Source organism: Columba livia, chromosome 14 (genome assembly GCF_036013475.1).
Source record: "Columba livia isolate bColLiv1 breed racing homer chromosome 14, bColLiv1.pat.W.v2, whole genome shotgun sequence".
Taxonomy (NCBI): Eukaryota; Metazoa; Chordata; class Aves; order Columbiformes; family Columbidae; genus Columba; species Columba livia.
In genome coordinates, this window is record NC_088615.1 from 14243460 (window position 1) to 14266481 (window position 23022).

The window sequence follows — 23022 nt, forward strand, 5'->3', positions numbered from 1 at the left end:
AGCACAGAGCTGGTTATTCACCAGGACAAACTCACACTGGTCACTGGAAACTGCCTTCCAGAAAACACCCCAGAGCTGCAGCGTAACCCATGTTCTTTTTCACCGGGTAGGTGACCTTGACTTCAGCTCTGCTGAAGAAATGCGGCCACTTCACCAAGGCATCTTGACTGGTCTGTACCATTGAGCCATATCCATCACAACTGTCAACAGATCTTTGTTGTGTGCCATTTAATCAGCCATATGGTTGTTCTCTCTCACATCGCTGATATATTAAGTAGCTTTGTAATATTCTAGAAGTAGAATATTAGCACTAGAAGTACGCTAATGAGATGAAGATTTAAAAATATCTTTAGATATGATGGGCTAAACATATTTTGGTTTTTGCTAATTTCCGTTTAATCGAGATAAGCATCAAGTCATTTGCTTTATGGACTGCTCTTAGAGACATTGTTACCTTTTCCTCTGAAACTTACATTGCATCAAAATGTAGTGTGAGGAGATTTGTTTCCCATCTGAGTATAATTCCCAGTCTTTCCTCCTGATAGGGACAACTCATTACTTAACTGCAACAATCTTTTAAATACATCTCTAACATTCATTTTTGCAATCTAGTTTATTTTCAAGAAGAAAGATTATTTCCAGTAAAATGACTATCACAGTATCTCTGTACAGAAGTCTCTCTGCAGAATCAAGACATCACCATGCATATTACATTAAAAATGAGACCACAGCATTTGAGACAAGGACACATCTTGAAATCTGTGAAATGCCATAGAAAAAGATGAAGCCAGGGAGAAGTCGTGGTTATGTGGATCTTCCTCACCGCTGTGAATAGATGCAGTCCTCAAGCTACAGCATTGCATGTAATTTACGAGGCTCTACTAGTGTGCTCAGCTCGCCCCTCTTCTCAATTAACCTTGAAAAGCTGAGAGATACTTCCTGCTGGTTTCTGGATTGCCCCTTAAAACTCCTGCTCTTTGTTGACAGTTACAAAACTACAGTTGCAGTTGGAAAATTAATTCTGCTGTAGTTTCTCTCTAATCAGACATTTACAGTACGCTTTTCCCAGCTACAGGTAATCCAGTGTGCTCTAGTTTATTTCATTTCTCCACACAGATTTTCTATTTTATGTAATATAGACATCAAGATTGTTATGTTTTAGCAGCACTGCTGCTGTGCATTACCCATGTCCAAGGCTCGTTTTCACTGCTGTTTCGGTATATCCTGGTTGATTTAAGTTGCTGCTTTCCTCCTGGCCTTGCCAAAAATGTGGACAGTAAAGTTTTATAGGTTGACATCAGCTTGTGTCTAGCAGTTTGTAATTTTCTTGGTTCCTGATCTACTTTGCTTTAGTGCACCTTTTTTTGTTGGTGTCATTGAGGCTTTCACAGACGTTTAGCAAAGGAGGAGGGAAGAAATTTAAGGTTAAATAATAGTTGACATTTAATTATAGTTTAGAGAAAATGTAAGTATTCTTCAATGCATTTGGTAGTAACATAGTACAAAACATGTCTGAGGCCAGTGGCCAGTTCATTGGGAAGGGGAAGATGACAGCTAAAGTAATTCCCTTCTGAAGAACTGCACAACAGTTTGCTGAAACGTTTCTACCTTGTGGCAAAAAGACTGAAGCAATTTTTTAACAGTTTGGGTTTTTTTTTTCCCCTATTATGGTATTTTGTTGTTCCTTTTCCCTGTGCTCCCCGTTGGCTCCGCAGCCTCCGAGGTGTGGGGGGCGGCCGAGGGGCCGGGGCGGCGGCGCCCGCTCACGGCTCCAGCGGGAAGGGCCTTCGCGGGGCCGACGGGACAGGCATCCTTCACCCGCCGGCAATTCCCCCCGCGCCCGGGCCGCCAGCCCCGCTTGCTCGGCAGAGCCGAAGGGCCGCTCCCGCACCTCTGCGGCAGCGCTCGGCTGGGGCCGCCCGGCCGCTCCACCGGGGGACGGCCGCGGCGCGAAGCACTGACGCCCGCTATGCGCAGTAACGGTCAAGGCACCAAGGACACGCGCGCATCGCCGCGGGACCTGCGGCGGCGGGCAGTGCCGTGGCGGCGGGCAGTGCCGTGACAGCGGGCGCTGCCAGCCCAGCCCGGCGCTGCCACCCCCTCCCCGCCCCGCGCCCCCCCGGCCGCTCCGCCGCCCGTCACGGCGCCGCCGCCCGTGCCCGGCAGCGCGCGGGGGGCCTGCGCGCGCGCGCGGCCGGGCGCCGAGCGCGGGGATTGGCTGGCGGCCCCGGCCGCGGCGCGTGCAGCCGGGGGCCGGCGGGGCTGCAGCCAGAGCGCGGCTGGCGCGCGCGGCTGCTGGGGCTCGCGCGGCTGCTGGGGCTCGCGCTCCGTCCGCCCGCCTCCCGCGTGCCGCGGTGGCGGCTCCTCCGCGCTGTTCGCTCCGCGCTGTTCGCTCCGCGCTGCTCCGCTCCGCTCCCCGGGGCGCTGTGAGGCGGCCGCTGCTCTTCCCGCTGCTCCGCTCCTCGGGGGAGGGACGGGACGAGAAGGGAAGGGAGAGGAAAGGAGAGCAGAGCAAAGGAAGGGAAGGGAGAGGAAAGGGGTGTCCCTCGGCAGTGAAGGAATCCGCACCGGTGTAAGTTATCTCCCAGAGACGGTGTGAGGCACTCGGGCTGCTCAACCTGCTGCTGGTAAATGCTCTTCACTTCTTACTTGCCTACATGCTCAGGGCTTTCCTTACTGCTTTCCATTCGGCAGCAGCGCCTAAAGCTGCAGCGTTTCTGTGTCTGTCGCTCCCTTCCTTTCTGCTTCCCCCCACCCCCGGTTCTGTAATTGCGTTACTGGAGTTGACAACTTCTGATATGTGGCTGTACCCGGGCAGGCAGCGGTTGTTTCCTGGAGCCGGTTAATTCAGCACTTGGAGAGGTCATTAGTCGCATGAGTTCCAGGGAAAGAGGGTTCTCTATGTCTCTGCAATAAGTGGTGCTGCTGCTTTTCTACTCATCCTTGATCGCTGGTATTTCTTTTATTTTCACGGTGTTTTAACGTTGCCTTTGTTCTTTAAGTTCCTGCTTGCTTTCATTTTTCTTTTTTTTTTTTTTTTTTATTGCCCCCCCCCCCCCCCCCCCCCCCCGCCTCGTTCTTCTGGGATTGAAGTACAATCTATTTTTATTTAATTTTATTTTTTTTTCAGTTTTGCCAACAGTGCCGAAAGGTATCGCTGATTCAGAAACTATTGTGCGTCTTGGGTAGGAACAGGCAGAAATCAGAGAAGGCAGGCATTTGTATTCTGAAAGGGAATTAAAAAAAAATGCTGCTTTGCATCATTGCTGCAGATTTGCAGGAAGCAGTAAGGGACAATAATATTATGTGGTTTGCAAAGATAATAAACATAGAAGCACTTTGGTGTTTCAAGTATAGCCCTGCGATTGAGCTGTTTCCAAATTGCACTTAATAATAAATTTGTAGCTGTGGAGGAAGAGGTTGCTGGTATGTATCGCATACATTGCTGAGACAATGTACCAACGTGTGCTAACACCAGAGCAAGTCCCTGTTAGACCTTACGTGGAGTGACAGTTTGACAAGATACTGTTTTGTTTCTTGCCTACACCCAAACTGAAATTTAAATAAGGTGGCTTGATGGATGCGAATTGAGTTCTTAACTCTTTATTTCTGAACCAGACTCCTTTTAAACAGTTCTTGTTAGGAAGCTTGTAGATGTTGGTATAAACATTTATCTGTAGCAATTTCAGTTTATTTAATACCACTGATGTCTTAATATGTGTGCGGTTTTTTTTTAATGCTCAAAATGCAGTGGCAACTGTTGTCTCTCTGTGTGTATATAAATATTTATGTATTTATATACAATATTTGGCTTGTACTTGTTTAAATTTACCAAACCTTGTACTACATGAAGAAAACAGGTAGTATGACAGAACTGAAATGTAGGGACACAGAATTACAGGAGACTTTGTTTATAATATTTAGTTGTGTAGTTAAAAGATTATATAAGATCAAGGAAATTCAAAATGCATGTGTTCTGAAGAAGTAAAGTCTAGAAGTAATAGTATTGTACCAATTGAAGAAAATAAAGCTTGACTGAAACAATACGGAATGCAAACTGTCAATAAGTACGTAGTTATCTAATATCTTCATAGAGCACTTTATGCAATGCTGTTTAAAATCTGATTTATTTAAACATGTAGTCTACATTTGTTAAGTGTAGAATTAATGAAAAAATAGTATGACCTGTTAAAGTGATTACTTTATGCAAGTTTAATAGCTAACCTTGCTTGTACAGTCTCAAAGTTTTTCTTCAAACTTCGGAAGAATTTAGAGAGAGGTGATTATTTCTTCAAGACATTTGTGTCATCATTGAAATTATACTGATTTGAGAAAGTGGTGAATCTCCACCATATAGAATGATGACAGCTGTTTTTTGAAGGGGCTTATGTGAGTGCTAGATAAAGTGGATTTTTACGAGGGGCCAACAACCTAAAGATGGGTTGGCATTTCTTATGTTGTCAAGGTTTCAAATAGATATAAGCAATGTATTTAGGCATAATTTTCATGTGCACTGGCAAATCAGTATCCAGGTTCACAATTAATTTAGCTTGGTCCATATGCTGAGGATTCGAGTCACTGACTAATAAATTATAAAACTATTCATTTTTTACACTGATATATATATATCAGCACATATATATAGTGTGGTATTCAAAAACCAGCTGTGAGGTCTGAGCTTTAATGCATTTTGAGAGGAAAACTTTTTTTAGCTGTGGTTTCTTAGTGTTTTGTCAATGTCCAAGAACTCACAGAAGGTTTGGGTTTTTTCTTTTTTCCAATTGTTAACACACGTTCAGCATTAAAAAAGAAAAAGAAAAAGTTTTGATCCAGATAATCTGTTTGAATTTTTATTTTGCTTATTTTTAAACATTTTCTACTAAGACGGTGCTTATATGAAAACAGTAATCTTTTAATTCTCTATGTGCTTATTTTTCATGTGGATAATGAAAATAAAATAATCGTGTTTTTGTGTCATTAGATTTCAACTGTTTATGTAGCTTGGGGAAAATTAGCACATGAACATCACTGGTGATGTTTTCCTCTAATTAAATTGAACTCTATTTCCATTTTTAATACTTTGTACTAAAAGTCAAAGAGCCGTGTGAGGAAATAGAGGAGGCGCTTTCTCTTGTTAGGTCACAGAGTTGATTGTTGGTAGGAACATTGATTTGAGAGGGCAAAGAGTTTAATTTCTTTGCCTTTTTAAATAACGTTTTTATTTTGGGGTGGGGGGGAAGACAAGAAAAAAAAAAAAACACAAAACCCAGCAATGTATTTATCAACTTGTGGTATTTTATGGTCATGGCTTTGGGATTTTCCTGTTAAATACCATCACTTTTGTTTCTGTAGACGAAGAAAATTTCTTATGAACACTATTACTGTTAGAGTAAGCAATGGTGTAAACTGTATAAGTGATCTTGTGCTTAAAATTATTTAGAACAATATAGAAAGGGAAGATGTTTGTTCAGTTCAATCAAGGTCAATGCCTAGACTTGCTTGTCTGAGAGGTCAAACTAAATTGAAGGTCAGATTAGATGGAGACAAAGCCCAAGCCACTGTTAGACCGCTCAAGTCAATATAGGAATGTTTGAAAAGCTGTTTTGTGTTTGTTTGCAGTTTACTGTGGATTTAATCCTTCAATCCTTAACATTTTTGGCAAAAGGCACACATAGGAGAAGCACCACTGAAGTCCATGCTTAAAGATAAGACCAAAAAATTATTGTATAGATCCTTTTATAATATTCTTTATAGAAATTGATAGTTCTAAAAAGTCTGCCCTCCCCCACCCTGGATCCATAACAGGAAAATACAACTTTAGAATGCAAATTAAATTCATTTCTACTGAAGTAATTGATAGGAGATCTTTTAGTCTTGACTTGCTTTTTCAGAACGTTAGTGTTTAATGGCAAGTTTTTTCTATGTTTTTTTTTCTTTCTTTTTTTTTTTTTTAACTATACTTTTAATTTCACAAGATCTTTATCAGGAAGAATAGTTTCTGTGCTACAATAGAAAAGATAGTTTTGCTGATACTAAACATATTGAGAACTTTCTGACCTGAGGTGTCACATCCCAGAGCCTCCATACCAACTGCTAGTGACTCATCTTTCTAATTTCTTACTGCACAAACCAGCTCCTGTGCATTGTGCTTTTAGTTGGTGTAGGAGGTAGAGCATGGAATGATTTTGGCTGCACCAGACTGTTCCAACCACAGACCAGACCAAATCTGTGTCCTGGTCATCTCTGTAGCCTCAAAGAGCCTCTTGTTCTGATCCTTATTCAGAGTCACTTCGCTGAGCAGCTGCAGCAACGTGTAAAATGTTTTCTGCAATACAGTCTCACCTAATCCACGTACGGATTTAAAAGGTACTTTGGGGCATTCTCTGTTAGCTGAATTTTGTCTCACAATTATTGGTCTGCATTGGGATCTCATAATGCTCTTGAAGTTCAAATACGTTGTTTTAAATCCACCTTTCTGACTAGCTCAATATTATCAGATAGACTTTTCGGATAAGCAGGAAGCATGTTAAGCTTAGATATTATTCCTTTTTTATTATTTTTTAAATAGATTCTTTTAGGTTGAATTGATTGACAGTGCCAAACAGTAATAAATTGTCTACTTTCATGTTTATTGCTGAACATTAATAACCCAGTAGTCATCCAAATAGGAATGTAATTGTAAGATTTTTTGCAACAAGCTGCACAACATTGAATTATAAACTTATGTTTAGCGGAGCAGGTTGTGAATGGATATGTTATGCATATGCTGTCTTACACCAGTGGCAGTATTCAGACACATTCTGGGGTAATAGTTAAGGAAACGACTGATCTTAAGTCATGCTTCTTTAAGTCAGGGACAGGTTTTGTAGATGATATATTTTATCGTGTGATGAATGGAAAGCAAAGTTGCACTGAGGTAGGGGGATTTGGCTTTGGTGTTTGGGCTTTTTTTTTTTGTGTGTGTGTGTTCTTTTTCTGTTTGTTTGGTTTGGTTTTCTTTTTAATCTGTAATGCCAGTCAAGTAGTATGGGGAAATTAAGAACAAGGTACCACCCTTTTTGGTTTTGGATAATAAAGTCTTCATTCTGGTTTGTTCTTAAGGGACTTCTTTGGTATATAAATGTGTACATTTAGCTAAAACACTAACTGTAACCTTTCAGAACTACAAATGGGTGTTAAAACTGTGTAAAGGATTTTCCTACTAGCTTGGGGCACAGCATAGCTGCTTTTGTGTCTTTAGTCGGAGCATTTAAAGCCTTTGTCTAAATTCTCCAGATTTATCTGTTGTTTTTCAGCTCGCACAGGCAGGGAAAGCATCAGGGATTGTTCAGCGGGGTATGCAAGCCTATCAGAATCATTAACAAACACGTTAGGAGTATGGAAGCGGCTGCTGTATCAGTCCTTGTGGAAGGTGCTGTGGAGAGGCAAGGGCTGCAGCCCAGGGCTGTGCAGGTGCGTGTGGGGTTGGGGAAGCAGTGCTGCTCACAGGAACAAAACTGTCTGTCTGCTCTTATCCATGTAAGGCTTTTGCAGGCACAGTGACGCCAGGTAGTGTAAATTTTTTGAACCATAGTCTGAGACACCCAGAGAAGCGTTTAGTGCAGATATGAGTCCAGATCTGTCAAATTTTAGTGTAGCACCTTAACATTGCAAGTCGTCTTTTTACATCAGGGTGCAGATGTACAAGAGCACACGGAGCCTGTCTCCGTGTGTGTACTTTTGCAGTTCGCTATGTAAGAGTCTAGATGCCTCCTAGGAAGTTTTATGCATGTTCCTTAACTCTGAACATGAATATCTTGAGAATGTTCAGTAAAGCCACTTTCCCTAAATTAATGAAGTTTGGAATGTTAGCTCTGTTGCGTTTTTGAATTGCTCTGTACAGTTGTACACGTATACTGTATTGTGGAAAATGCTAGTTTAAAGAGGTGTAGGTGAATATACCTAAGTGGAAACTACAAATTCTGTTCTGAAGCCATTGCTACATAGTAGCTTAGTGATTATGCATAAACGCTTGTAAAATCAGTAAAATATAGAAAGTTTTATTAAAGGTAAACAACAGATTTTTCCAAAGCTTTTTGCAAGTGTAGATTGCCTGGTGAATTTTGTAATCTCTCTTTAAAATGCAGCTGTCTACAGTGAAATAAGTTATCCTAATAGTGTGATCCAACATTGTATCGTGTACTAAAATAACGATAAGTGCCTTTTTCAACCAAAGAAAGTAGCTGAGTATTTAGAAAGGCAGAATGCTTGATGTTGAAATATAACAGTGATGCTTTTTTAAAATAAAGTCCACTTTACTTGCTATGCTTATCTTGCCAATGCTATAGGAAACACTGTGTTTGAATCAGATTCTGAGGAAAAGTGAGGTGTTTGCTGTACATCAGTTGAAATAAAGCAGCAAAGGTAAATATTAAATGCATCATAAAAATACATTCTCTAGGGAGGAATGTTACGCATTTCATGCTTGCAAAATTAAATGCGTTTTCTGAATCAAATTGAAATAAGTGATATGCAATTTAATACATTTAAATAATATTAAGAAAACCAAATTATATTGAAAATGCTTATTAGTGCACGCTGTTTGCCTAGTTCTGGTGTCACTGTAGATACCTCCTTTCACCCAAATTATTGAAGAATTAAGCATTTAAATAAAATAAATATTAGTATGCACTAAGATTAAAAGTTACTTGAATTACACGTTTGGATGTGCATATGCACAGGTTCTTGCTGCACTTGTTCTTGGCTTCATGCCCAGCAACATTCAGGAAGTCACAGTCCATCAGGAGCTGGCAAAAGTGTAGTCTGGAATGTAGAACTTTCTCTTAAGGCATGTTTTCTTATTAAGGCATTTGTTTTAACTTTCCTCTACATAATTTTGATATAGAGAAAATGTTTTTTTTCGTTGTCTGTGGTTTTTGAGAGATCTGTGCTGGTATACTAGTTTTGCATGAGAACATAAAAATGTGAACATCCACAAAACTAAAAGCCCATAAAAGGATAGGGAAATTATTTTCTCTTCCACTTCAGCATGGCTGACTGGGCAACAAAATCAAAAGGATTATTTATGAATTTAAAAGAAAAATAATTGTTTTGGCAGACTCCTTCCAATCAGGGGGAAGTTTTAGAAAAATCGTGGTTTATAGCAGAATATTTGAATGAATTGAAACTTTATACTTGTAACTGTGGCTGTAAGAAAACACAACAGTACCATGAAAATGAATCTCTAATTTAAATGATCTTCCAACAGTTTGATTTGTCTGAGTGTTTATCTCACAGGTGTACAGTTATCTAAAACGTGATTGAGTTTATGTAAACATAAACTCAATGTGAGATGTGAAGGTCTGCTGGCAACGGATATACAGACAATTTCCATGGTGAATGGTTTCGATCAGTTCCTTCTGTTTTGGGTACATGTGGCCTAAATATCAGCTGAAGAACACTGGTAAACACAGTTGAGGGAAACTCTAAATGTGCAGATCTCTATTGGGAGTGAAGCAATAGAGAACAGATTTTTAAAGAAAGTTGACAGTTTAGAGATGAGTGGGTGCCTCACAAAACTTCCTATTAGTTTTAGTCACCTTACAGTCCATTCTGAATGTTCTTCTGGACTTTATCCTGCACCTTTAGCTGCAGAAAATCCTTGAGAAAAAAAACCTTGCTTCTAGATATCGCAGTTAAGGTACATTAAATAAATGCAGATATTTGGTGGTTAAGTGTTTTCAGCAAAGGAGAAATAGATCATCAGGTAGATTATTAACAATCTAAAAAGCAAGGTGTGGTAACAGAGATCTGTACGGAGCCTTGGTCACAAAAATAACTAAACCTTTTTTTTTCCTGAGAAGTGAGCTGGCTTTAGTTGTCTCCCTGCATAGAGACTAACCTAAATCTTCTGCTTTTCTCTCAGTGCAGTGCTAAATATGGAGGTCACAGCTTTAGTAACCAGTACTGAAGTACATGGTACTCCAGTGCAGATCTTGGGTGACACCAGTGGCCCCAGCTATGAAACAAAAAATGAGCTGTGCACTTGTCTTTCAGCTTTCCTACCTGCGAAGGGATGCTGACTGAAATCCAGAACACTGTCACCTCCTTTCTGCTGTTGAACTTGCTTGCAGTCGAGAGGTGACATGAGAGTTGAGCTGTACAGAATATATGTTTTCAGAATATCATGTCAGTGGTCAGGACCAATGTCTAAGTGGCTCACTCTGCAGCAGAACTTGCTGCAGCGTTTTCCTAGGGAATCAAAGTCACAGTTATTTCAGTAATCGTTCTAAAACAAGCCCTCTGGAAGGTGGAAATATCTTTATTGTACTTTGACTGTTTCATCATTGCAAGACAAAGGAAGGAAGTAGTCTCAGATAATGATGTTAATAACCAACATACCTTCCATTGGTAACTGATCTTAACATCACTGAAAAAAAGCTGAAACAGCAAATCTCCAGTGGGTTGCTGTCATTACTTCTTCCTACTCTTTTAGGATCATTCCCTAGCAAGGTGCTTACCTTCTGCTTCAGGAACCTCGCTAGAAACAGCATTCTTCCCTCTGGGGTATGCAGAGCAGGGAGCGGGAGAATAATGCAGGAGAAAAAAAAAAGTGATCTTAGTGTTGCCTCACCTGCCCTGGGGTTTGTCTTTTCTCTTTCCAAAGTACTCATGGCCTTTGGCTCTACCACTGCATGGCTGTTACTGGGGTGCCTACAAGACCTTGAGCCCCATGTTCTGCCTGCGGGTGCTAGAGGAAAGGGCTGGCAGCTCTTCCTGGCGTTGTGTTAGTTGTTGTGCTACCAGTGAGGGTTCCTAACTAATGAGTTGAATGAAAGAGACCTTTCATGAGCAGCTGTCACTGCTGGAGAGAAGTGTGGAGAGGTGAGAAGGACCTGTGGATTGCCTGTGGAGTATTTATTCTTCTATCGAAGCTCTAATTACCTAACTGAAACTCTTCTTCCATCCCAGGGGCCTCCACAAGTTCCTTTGGTTCAGCTGGCATTCTGTATCAGCTACCTCCAGGCTTAAATTGCCTTTCTTTTCCTGCATTCTTCCTTTAAAAGAACGGTAATCACTTTTCCCTGTGTTTCACCAACCACCCAAAATATGAGCCCTTAATAGATTGCTCATTTACAGAGCAGCTTATGCATTTCCTCAACGGCTGTCGCCGTTTGCCCATAACATTCATTGTCTACAAGTATTGGAGTTTCTACATTGCCCGTTCTGTAGATCTTGACTTTAGCGTGTGTTGCAAAATTAAGATTTATAATTGTATCCCAGTTAGTTTAAGGCCAGCTTCTGGATCACCTTTCCCCTTTGCACAAGAGTACTGGGATAGAGAGAGCTGTGTCGTTTTGTTTGCCTCAGCAGTCATCTTGGCGAAAGTCAGAATTCAGATTCTTTTGGTACTCCCAACACAGATGGTCATTACCTTCTTCTTGGTGATAAAATGGAAAGGAGAGAGCCACAATACTTTTTAATTCCCTTGCTCTTATGGAAAAGAAGCAGTATGAAATGTGGCATTTAGATCTCATGAAAAGCCACTATGGTTGCTGCTTCGTGCTACGTCCAAGGTTTTCCATCTAGCGCTGGATACTAAAGAGTCTGTGATTATTGAAAAGTTGCTGACCCCTAGAATGAAGTGTTAGAAGTCCCATTTATAGTCAGATTAGGCTAGTCCTAGTAAGGCTAAAACTTGGTGTATGTTCTCAAAATCCTTAAGCAGTTTCCATTAAAACAAATAGTTTGTCCCTATGAATTGTAGAGTAGGAGTGTCTTTAAATTTGTAATGTAATTCTTAGATATAATGACAGCTAAGCCTCAATTCACTGAGTTTGAATGTGAGGGTCTGACCCTGTGAGTAGTCGTTATTGTCCTGCTGCTGTTCAGATGACTGTGTGAGAAAGAATCACCTGCTTAATACAAGCTCTGTAGAACATTTTTTCCACTGTCGTCCATTTGCAGTTCAGTTTAGTTGATGTGTTTGAAAAACACACACTTAAAAGATAGTTAGATGTCACTTTAATTTTGCTGATGAAATGCTGTGTAATACTTAGTAGGCCATCATATTGGCACAGCAGAACCTGTCATTTATAGCTAGCAAGTTTCATTTTGAAAATAAGCAACAACAAACATATACATGAGCTTAAATTTGTGGCAGTTGAAGTTAATGGATGCCTTGCAATGATTGTAGTGACTTTGGATCAAATCTTGCTTATACACGCTACGTTTGGCTGGGTTTCAGAACCTGGCTTTCTTTGTTTCTAAATGTTTTTCTTTAAAGCAAAAAAAAGATGGGACCTGGGACCACACATTACACAAGTTAAAGAAAGAATACTCAGTACTTGGTTTAAGATTGCTCTCCATTCAGGCAGTGCAAATAGGGGCTTTCCTGGTAGCTGAAGAGCAGCTCTAAGTTACTACATCTGTGTGTTACTCCATCTGTGTCTTCACTTGTTTGCAAAAAAGAATACTGGCAGGCATGGCAGGCTGGAAGGGCTGAGACTGGTGTGCTGTTTGTTGGGTTCAGGTGGTGAGCTGGCAAAAACGTGGCTTAAAATCTTTCTTGCTGTCCTTCTCCTCATTTCACTTATCTGCTCTAAACTTAACTCTGGCACAGCTGTATGTTGAGCACTAAGACATAAGCTCCCTGACCAAGGGTTATTTGGCTTGGTTCAGTCAGTTCCTGAATATTTTGGAGTATAGTTTCCTGCATTTATTATGAACAGGTCTGTCTGTGTCAGAAGTCACAGTATGCATATCGCTGTGCATTTTAAAATAATGCTTTCTGTGACAGGTGTTTAGATGGTGAATTTATCACATTTATGCCATGACCCTAAAAGGAATATCTTTGTTTGAATGGTGGTACTTTTTCTGCCTTCCGTTTTCCTTCCTTCCTGCTCTGTACCTGCTTCCCTCAGCCATGACATTGATGAGGAAGGTTTTACAGGTGTAGTTTCATGTTTTATGGTTGACTAATTATCTTATTGCCAGAAGCTGTACGAATAGTTGATGCCATTTCTCCTCTTGTGTCTGAAATCTTATTTGTGTCTATCACCAATAGATTATAGCTAAATGCTGAATTTTATAAATTAATGTTTATTTCCACTTTGATTACTTTGGAAGTCTGTAGAGCTATTATTCATCTTCCCTACTTAGCAGTTATTCAACATATCAGTTTGTTCACATAGTAAATCTGTAATAGCTTTTTGTATTGTGGAAAACAATTCTTCGTTCAGTAGGGAAGCAGTGGTGCGGGATAAGCCAGTGCTTATAGGTTTATTCTTCATTTAGAAAAAGGGCTGTGGCAGTCCCGCACATGAGTATCTGGATCTGTTGCCTCTGAACAGCAGACAAAATTCTGCTGGTCAGTTCACCCACTCAGCTCACAAACTGCGCTTTCCTTCCACACCTGCCATAGTAAATTCATTTGAGAACTGGATTTACTGACTGAAATGTATCAGTTTTGTGGAAAGATGCATGTCTTTAGGGTTGCTAATTATGCACCTTTTGCTGACTTTTTTTTTTTTTTTTTTTTAATTGCAAGTGTTTCAATTAGAAAGTGTTTTGGAAGATTATAGAAGTTGGATGAGGTTCCAGTAGTGTAGGAGGGAAAGAAAAATTAATCCAATTTTTAATTTCAGATAAACAGCTTTATTTTAGAGGCTATCTTCTCCCTTTGTGGTTATGCTGACCATGGACAAGAGTCTTTTTGAAATGACTAAAATGGCTACATTACATTTGAAATATATGGTGGGTAGGTGGCCTGCTCGCTGATAGCTTTTAGCACATTTTGTGACCGTGTTTTTCTTTCAGTTTCTGAGGCTCAGGTTCAGTAGAATTAGGAGTGCCCATCTTAGCCCTCCTCTTTAAGATTCCACAAGACTGAAACCCTTTGAGCCAGGCAGATGTCCCTCACTGGTGACCACGACTGTGTCAGACAGTACAGCAGTACCTGTGCCTCTCCCACATGAAAACGGGCTGGCAGCACTAGAAGCCTGCTGTCCTCCTGGTTTCCTTTCCTTGCTCTCTTCGAAGATCTGTGCCGACTAAAAGCTGAAATCCTGGAGTACAGGAACTGAGCTTGTCTTACTCCTGGAACATGTTTGGTGAGGGCTATTTCAAGTCTTCTTGTACAACTTAGTCCTTTATCCCTGTGGATAATGGAATACAGGGGCTCACAGTGGAATACAGCATCTCATTGGCAAACACATTTTTGCGAAAACTGACTAAGTTATATTTTGGAGCTACCTGCTTTTCTTTACTCATTTATTTATAGATGTCTCTAAGTCTGTTGTATATGAGTTATTCAAGACTTCGCAAGATGAATTTGCAGTTTTATTAGCAGAGAGTAGTGTCTTTCACCATTAGATAGATTCCGCTCTTCTCCCCGCCCTATGTGTGTGTGTGTTACAGTTAAAGCTCGCTTCCAGGACACTGTTATCTTCTGTTTTGGGTGTCATCACTTAAAATGGCAAAGACACTATACCTACATACAAAACATAGCCACAGAGGAGCTCTTAACCTGCCTCCCCAATTCCTGGCTATCACTTCAATAACCTTTGAGTTCTGTTCATCTTATGGTTGAGGTCCGCAGGACTTCCCTCAGACCTCCTCATCTTTCTGTTTTCCCACCTCCTGGCTGGAAGTCCAGTCCAGAAAGATTATTCGTTCTTTTCTACAGTTGCCACAGCACTTCACTTTATGTTTTGCGCAACCCTGCTCTCACTCAGGACTTCTGTAGAGCTTTAAGTGTTTTCACTAAGAGAGACTGAGGTTAGAAATTAGTCAAAACAAATGAAACTAGAACCCCAAATCCCTTTTCAAATGACAACAGTAGTAAAGCTTTGGAATAGTATACCTGCAGAGGCAGTGAAATCCTCCCTGTTACTGATATTACAGTACAGACTAGACGAACATCCATCTGGGATGATAGCATTACCATCGATACTGTCTTGCAGTTAGGAGACAGATCAGGCAACTTTGAAGCGGGCATCTCTCCCAGCTGTATTTTTCTGCAGTGTACTGGACTAGCACTTTGCAATAGAAACAGGTGGATCTAAACAGATATCTACCAAAAACCCTTCAGCTTTTTCTCCAAATACATTTCTTAAAAGTTTAGTTTATTTTTCAGGTTACTGAACTGGAACTCTGAGTGAGGACAACTGAAAATCTGGGTAGTTTGGGAATGGTAAAAATGGATGATAGCAGTTAGTGCTATTTGAGATTAAATATGTATTTATATGTGTACCTGTGCATGCACGCATGTGTAATGTTTAAGCCTGGATACGGAAATCCTTCTGATTACAATGTGGGGCTATTGTGTAGTTTCTGTTAAACTGTTTTTCTCTTTTAAGGCATCCTGTCTAAGCTAAGCTATTGATGTATGGAAGGAGGCTAAGATCATGAATAAGATAGCTGTTTTGCTCAGCTGTTCTTTAAGTACTGTAGCAACCTCTGAACTTCATAGTTGAAATTTTGTGCTAGCCAAGTGTTTGTATATTCCAGGCAATTCATTTGGCGTCAGGTATCCTATGCGTAGCACCCAAATAGCTAATGGGACTTTATCAAATACCATGTAAAGAAACTGAAAGGGTCCTTACTTGGTAAATGAACCTGACATGAGAGAAATAAAAACACAGAAAAGTAGATCATGCTTTAGATTACAGAAATACTGAGAGGAGAGGACAATAGGAGCAAAGTCTTCATGGTAGTCCCTAGAACACACATGAAATATAATAAGATGAAAGATTTAAACTACAATAGCTTTGTGAGGGAATGCCCTGCCTCTCTCCTTGTTTCCCTGTATTGCATCAGTACTGATCTTTTTAAATGTGGAAATAGGGGCCCTCTGTGACTGCCACTGTATCAGTACTACAGAACGGCTCCTTGAACTCTGAATTCCACTGAGGTATCCCCAGATGCCCTAGATACTATTGAGACCTTGCCTGGAAATCAAAGTGGTTCAAAAAAAATGACCCATCATCCAGACTGGCATAACCTCCCCGCATGCTTTTATAATATAAATGACAGTGGAATTAGTGAGTAAAATATTGAATATTGTCTCTTTTAATGCTATCCTTTGAAATTAATGGTAATGACGATTCCTCAGTTTGGGGAACATGGTAGTGGCTTTGTAGTGACTAATAGCTTCAGTCAGTAATGTAATAGATTTTTGCAACATGATAATGAAAAAAATTCTAATGAAGGTCAAATAGCAAATGGCTACTGAATTGTTAGTTTTAAAAATCTGTCAAACTTTGCAATAACTTTTTTAGGTTTTGTTGAGCAGGCTTTTTCACTCCTGATGACAGAGCTGTGATCATTACAGATCTTTCAGTGAATTTCTTGGAAGAACAGATCTAGTCTATTAGGCTCCTGAAGAAGAGAATTGATGCTGCCTAGCTTGATGCATGAGGTCAAAGCCCAGTTTGGTTTTCAGACTTTTTAGATGAGATGGCATTGTTGGGCCTGACAGTTGAGACAGGACTGTGTGAAGTCACAGTTTGCTGTTTTATGTCCTGCTTGAGGAGCCGTCACAGATAACCCGATGGCACGATGCAAGTGGATGCATCGCTGGGGAGCTAGTCAATGCTTTCCACTGTATGGCTGTACTACTGTACTAAATCAGTAACTTAGTGATGCAGTAAAATCTAACTTCTACATACAAGTTTGGTTTTTTAAATTTGTAGGGTTGTCGTTTGTAGTATCATTGGCTGTTGCAGCACCAGTATTCTGCAGGTAGTGGTGGTAGTTTTGTCAATTTGGGTTAGTGGATGAGGCTTTTCATGTTACGTGGGTAGCGAACGTTTACAGGGACATTAGAAGGAATGTGTTGTGTCTTAGAACATCTTGCAAACATGCCTAAATCGTGGCTAAATGTGTTTTAAAGTGTTTTCTTTTTCTGGAATAGTTTTTTTTTCTCATTTGCATTTGTGAATCTTTCATCTGTTTGTCATCAGTGATATTTCTGTAGTAAGTGGATTTCTGTTAGCTACCTACAAAGTAATTTTTTTCACACAGCATACTGATTCCTATTATGGCCTAGTTATGTTACCTACAAAACATTCATCTATGAAGCGTTAGATAACTGTGATTATTTCTTGGAGTGATAGAAAGTAAACACAGGATAGAAGTAAAAAAAAAATGTCTCAAATCTTTGAGTATTGAAAGAAAAATGATGAAACTGCCTTTTCCTGTGAATCAGTGCCTTAAAGTGAGGATAATACTGCAAAAGTATAGTTCAAGTTAAGACTTGACAAACAATCTCACATAAAATCCTTGCTGCTCAAAACCTATTCTGGAGAAAGCACAACTCATAGGCTGTTATTTTATTTCTGTGTTGAGATAAATTTGTTTAATGTTTGGAAGGATGTGCATGTAAACATGTGATTTCCTTAAAGGAAAAATAAATGTGGGAGGTTAAGTTTCTGATTACTGGTTGCATGAAGATGGAAGAGAAAGTCTGAAACAAGTTATTGTTAAGGGGAGGTATTTAACTATAGAATTACTGTTGAATTGTCTGTTGAGCTTTTTCATACTTAAAATACTGTTTCTCAGTTTAGGATCTGTGTGTGAAAATTGGAAAAGAATAGAAAATTATTTTTTTTTTTAAATACCCCTTATCTTCATCACATGCTAAAAGGCTTCTAATGACTGATCTGAAAAGATTAGTTTTCTATGCAGTATATTAGAGAATGGGGTTATGTATTATTTCAAAATTTAAAACCAAAACACAGTATAGTAGAAAGTACAATATAGTACTTGATAGTACTACACACGCATAATATTGTTTTAAATTTCAATTTTTTTTTTAATTAAAAATAATGCTGGTTAGAGCTGCTGTGGGAAGAGAACGTATCTGCGTACTTCATTAGATTGTGTTTCACTGCTATAACAATACTAGCAAATAAATGCATGCGGTGTGCAAGTCTTAAATTTACTATGTCAGAGAATTAAAACAAATATTCTTAAAGCTTTATTAATTTATTTTCTCATTTTCTCAAACATTTGTCTCTTTAATTTGCTTCTCTGTTACACTTTCACAATATGCATTTTTGGGGCAAAACCTATCCTAACAGGTTTCTCATACATCTTCAGCGTAGTGATTATTTGTGCGCAATGACTGTTAAATCCTTGATTATGTTGTGGGAAGAATGTAATGAAGTTATTTAGCACCTCGTTTGAGAAGGAATAGCTGTTGTGTTGTTAACAGGTTCAGTGTGGTGTGCATGAAGCTTTCTGAAGGAAGATGTTAAGAAGGAAATTTGTGTATTATTCAGTTGCTGCACTGAAGGTTACCGATTCGTAGCTGATGCCGGGTATGTCTGATTATTGTGACAACGCAGAACGACAGGAACACAGGTCAGAAGGCTGAGTTAATGGTCCTGCTGGCTCTGCTTTGGTTACAGTCTCAATCTCTGTGATTTTTCTTCTCTGTAATGCAGAAGACTACTGAACTTGTTTCGTCTGTCCAGCGGTTCACGCTGCTTCCTAATGCCCAAGGCATGTCAAAACCAATTGGTAATGTGGTGTCACCATCTAACACGTACCTGTTGCTGGTGCAGCGCGGGCCGGGCAGAGCTGGCAGGAGTTCTGGGGCCGGTTCTGTGCACAGTAGGAGTCACCACAGGCCTGTCACAGAGCCATGGGTGCCACACTGTGACTTGAAGTACCGAGTGAGTGAGTTACGCTGATTCAGAAAGAGTTGTTGCCGGGACAGGCTGTTTTCTCCTCTCACTTCGTGCAGTAGTGCTGGCTGTCATTGGTTTATTGCTGTGGTACCCTGTACGAGAAATTAAAGAGTGGATGCCTAATATCTGAGGAGAGATTTTTCGTTTTGTAAGCTGTGCCAAGCTGACAGAACATGAGAAAATGTGGTGGCCTTTCCACTTCAGACACATCTGTCTCTCTAGGTGCAAGTACCTTGTCTATGATGGCAGCCAGTATGGGAAAAGTACATATGATCATTGAATATGCATAGCTGTATCTGTGCATTTCCAAATTAAATGCTGAAAGTATTGTGGATGAACTTCTAAACCAAAGTGTGTTGTCAAAGGTCTTTCCTGAACAGAACTTTCATACTTGATCTCAGTCTACTGGCACTTTGAATTCTGGGCTTTTCCAAGCTGTATGGAATGGTGAAACAAGGTTTATTCTATTACTCTCATTGCCATATTCTCTGGGAGTGGGCTTATCGTTTGTTGCATGTTCTTAGAAGTGAAATATTGAAGCCCAGGAAGCTGTGCTCTGATACCCTTCCACAACCAAAAATGGAAGCTTCCTGCTAGCCATGATTTCTGTCTCACAAGGGATGTGCTAAGTGTAGCAAATGCTATGAATGGACCTAAAAATCTAATCTCACCTGCTGCCAACTCTTTTGATAGATGCAAAGAAAATAAGGTATTTCTTTATCCTGGCCACTCACAAGTATCATCTAAAATTTGCATAGTAAGCACATAATTTCAGAGGAGCTTGGTCATAAAAGGTGGGTGGTTTATCACCTTGGTTCAAGGGGACGAAGTTTAGAAACAAAGGTACAAGAAATATGAATTCTTGTGGTTCAGACTGCAAGTGCTATGGGTTTCTTTCATTCTTTCATGGTTCACAGAAAATATATTCTCAAAGAGGTTGTATTTTGTAGTACTTAAAAATGAAAGAAAAAAAAAAAAAGACAAAAAAAAAAAGCTATGAAAGCTATATTGGATGCTTAAGTCAGGTTTGATTCCTGCCCTGCTGAATAGGAATGAGCAGCCTAATGTGGAGTCTTTGGAATGCTTAGCCAGTGATGTTCAAACACCTGGTGTTACATCTGAATATCTGGAAAACAGCTCTGCCTCAGACTCAAGGAAAATGCATTAAATCCAGTATTAAATAAACGTCTGCAAGACTGAACTTTCCTATTCTTTGTGTATCAACAGTAAAGGCTGGGTCTACTCCCTTATTGTAAGTTCTGTATTGGGTTGGTTTGTTTGTTTGTTTGTTTTTTCTAAGTCAGTAATCTTACATTTTTACAAACAATGTTACCAGTGTATTAATGATTATTTGCTTTCAAACAGTTAGTTGGTTAAAACGGAGTAGGGCTGGATCTGGCCAAGTTCTCGGCAATGTTCATCCTTTTGAGAGCTCGGGGTTGTGAATACTGCGCTCAAGTGTTTTTCTGTCACAGCCTGTGCTTTGTGGAGATCCATTAGTAACCTTCCTTTTGGGGTGTGCCGCTTCGGACTTTATCCACCAAGTTCACCATTAACTGGAAGATATCTTTGCCTATGTGACTTGAATTAATATACTATAAATGCCTTAATGTTTTCAAGTCACTTTATTACGTACAATAACATGGTCTTTTTCTCTTTAGTGGTAACACTTCATTCTCTCCAGCTCTTTAATAGCACACAAAACCAAAGCAGATGACGGTAGCACTCGCCATTCTATTCTAGGTTGCGTAGTCTTGGACACTCAGGACTCTTCTCCAGACCTGCCATTCAGTTCTATGGATGAGATTATTTGGTGAAATTATTTATTTCACAAAACAAAAACCAAACAAGTACTCTTTATCTGATCAAAGAGGAAACGTGTTGGTCCAGTCTTTTTTGTATAATTTTGGAGAAAGATATGAGCAAAAGTTTCTCTTTCAGGTTTCCTTCCCGATATTTATGAGAGAGCTGATAGAGAAGCTAACGTTTGACAGTCTCGCTACACTTATTGTTGTAGAAGATTTGAAGGATTGCATCCCCATCTGGTCATCTGATGGAAACTTTTTGAAGCTTTAGCAGTTGGTTTAGATTCTACAATACATCACAGCTTTGAGAGATCTTCCCCAGCATTATTGTGCTATCTGATTGTGTCTGCATTTACTGGAGATTACAGCTGTGATTATATAACCAAGAGATACAGGCAGGCAGATAAAGACGAAAATCCTTTGTGTTATTTGGCTTTGATTTTGTTTTGTTGTGGGTTGTTTTGTTTTTCTGTCACAGATTCAAGTTGAATATAGAAACTTGCGAGAATGAAGTGCACACAGACTTGGGAAAAGAAGAAAGTAAATTGCAGTTAGAAACCATATAAATCAAGGTTCTTGAGAAGATGTATCATCCTTACGATGTATGTTTTTCTGTATGTGTCTGTACATACATATGTGGAAAGGTTGCAATGCAGATACCCTTGCTATGAACTCGATAATGGTAGTAAGAGGTTTTTTTCCTACAAAATGTTGCTGCTTCTTCGTTAATTCTTTTTCTCTCTCTTTTTTTTTTCTGACCATTTTTAATTTGGTGAAAATGGTAGTGGTAAGTAGTTATTTTGCAGTAGTAGAATTCAAATTTCATTAGCAAAATGCAAAGCTATCTTCTGTTTATGCCATCTTACTCTTTATGAAAGTAGGATTTCACACACAGCAACATTAATTACATTAACTATAGCATTCTAATTTGTTGACTTTATTTATTCAGAACTCTATTAGTGTTAAGCAATTAATGGTAAGTTGAACTTTAGAGTGGATAAGAACGTCATTCTAAGCTGCAGTAGCTTACTGGATGAGCATATTGTCCTAAATTGGCTCTAGCTACATTGTTTAATGGTTGCTGTATATAGTGCATGTAATTATATGATGACTGAATGCTACTAAACATATCACTTTTAGGTACACATCATGATGATATTGTAGAAAATGTTTTAAAAGTTCCCATTTCAGAAAATGGTTGTTTCAAGCACTATGTTTAAGCGTTCACTGGGTGAATTCTAGATCCATTTACAAAAATATACAGGTCAGAGGATTTGACTTATTACCTCAATCTGGTATTGCAGTTATGTTTACTTTTTGGCAACTTTAATTTTTATTTGTGCTGTTAGAAAAAGTAGTTTAGATTGTGCTCAATAGCTTAATTGTCTTTCCATATGCTTTCTCTTACAGAGGATTTGCATTCATAATACATTTTTCCATTTAATAAAGTTTTTACTATAGCAAGAAATGGAGAAGAGAAATCGCCAGGCTGTTTAAAAAGTCAAATAAATACTTGTTTGTCCTGTGAGTTACATAGTTACATTTGAATTCATACATTTTTTTTTCCAATCTGCTAAGTGCAGTAAGGACACAATCCAATGATGAAGTAACCAGTTTTCTAAAATAAAAATATGCTAGCACACACACTTTAAAATAAATGTATGTAGGAAGGATATTTTCTCCTTACTTTTGCATTACAACCGGATGCACACGCGCACACAGACATGTCTATGTATCTCTCTATATTTATAAATATAGGCTATTCCTTTCAAGCCACAGTAAAGCGGTGTATGTAGTGGGAGCAGTCCAAGGCAGAAATAGTGTGACTGAAAACAGCTGTTGCATCCTGGTTCGCCCACTTGCTCCCTGGAGAAATAATATGTTGCTTATCTCAAGACAGTAGTTTATTATTTTCTCCTACGCGTTCCTTGGCTGTTAGTGGGCTCCGGGATGAGATGAGGCAGAATCACAGCACCACGTGTCTCTGCTTCTCTCCAAGAGAGGAAATAGTGTCCTTTGTAGTCTGTTCTCCCCCGTCAGAGCGCCAGCCGTGGCCTACACAGGAGAGTAACTCATCCATGCTCTCTGACCTTCTGCATGTAAAACAAGCAATATTATCATCCTCATTTGCACTTCTTTATTATTTACTGTAGTGATAAAATCAGAGGTCCACAGGCAGGTTTGAAGTGCAATTGTCTTGGGTTCTGCATATGTAGAAACTGGTGGCAGTTACCAGGAGGATGAGGTTTCAGCCCTGATAAGACAAGCTCCCGAGGGACTGGGGTGTGCTCCCTGCCACCCCACTTGCTGCCCTGGATTACCCTGAGGGATAGAGTATGCCAGGGCGTTAAGAGGTGTTTTACCTCCTGCCTCATTTCATAGACACCCACAGCCTTGAGATGGGATTATTTTGTGTTTAACCTGCTGTCTTGAAATCACCCTTAGCTCAGGTCAGGCAAAGGGCAAAGTGTCAAGTGAAAGAAGTCACCGTGTCCAAACAAAACAACACAAAAGTTGCTGTAAAGGGTGTGAGGAAAAAGATT

The 23022-nt window shown here is 39.7% G+C and overlaps 1 protein-coding gene across 12 annotated transcripts in view; it reads left to right on the forward strand.

The window, feature by feature from the left end:
• The window catches only part of TENM2 (teneurin transmembrane protein 2), a 645420-nt gene that overhangs the window by 7427 nt on the left and 614971 nt on the right, over positions 1 to 23022 (forward strand). For 10 of the 12 annotated variants that reach the window (XM_065030081.1, XM_065030084.1, XM_065030085.1 and 7 more), the window contains exon 1: positions 2277 to 2627. The exons of 1 other annotated variant lie outside the window; for it this stretch is intronic. The gene's annotated coding sequence lies outside the window, so the exon portion shown is untranslated. Of the gene's footprint in view, positions 1 to 2276; positions 2628 to 23022 lie in introns of those variants that run through there. One more of the 12 variants, XM_065030082.1, reaches the window with a different exon arrangement.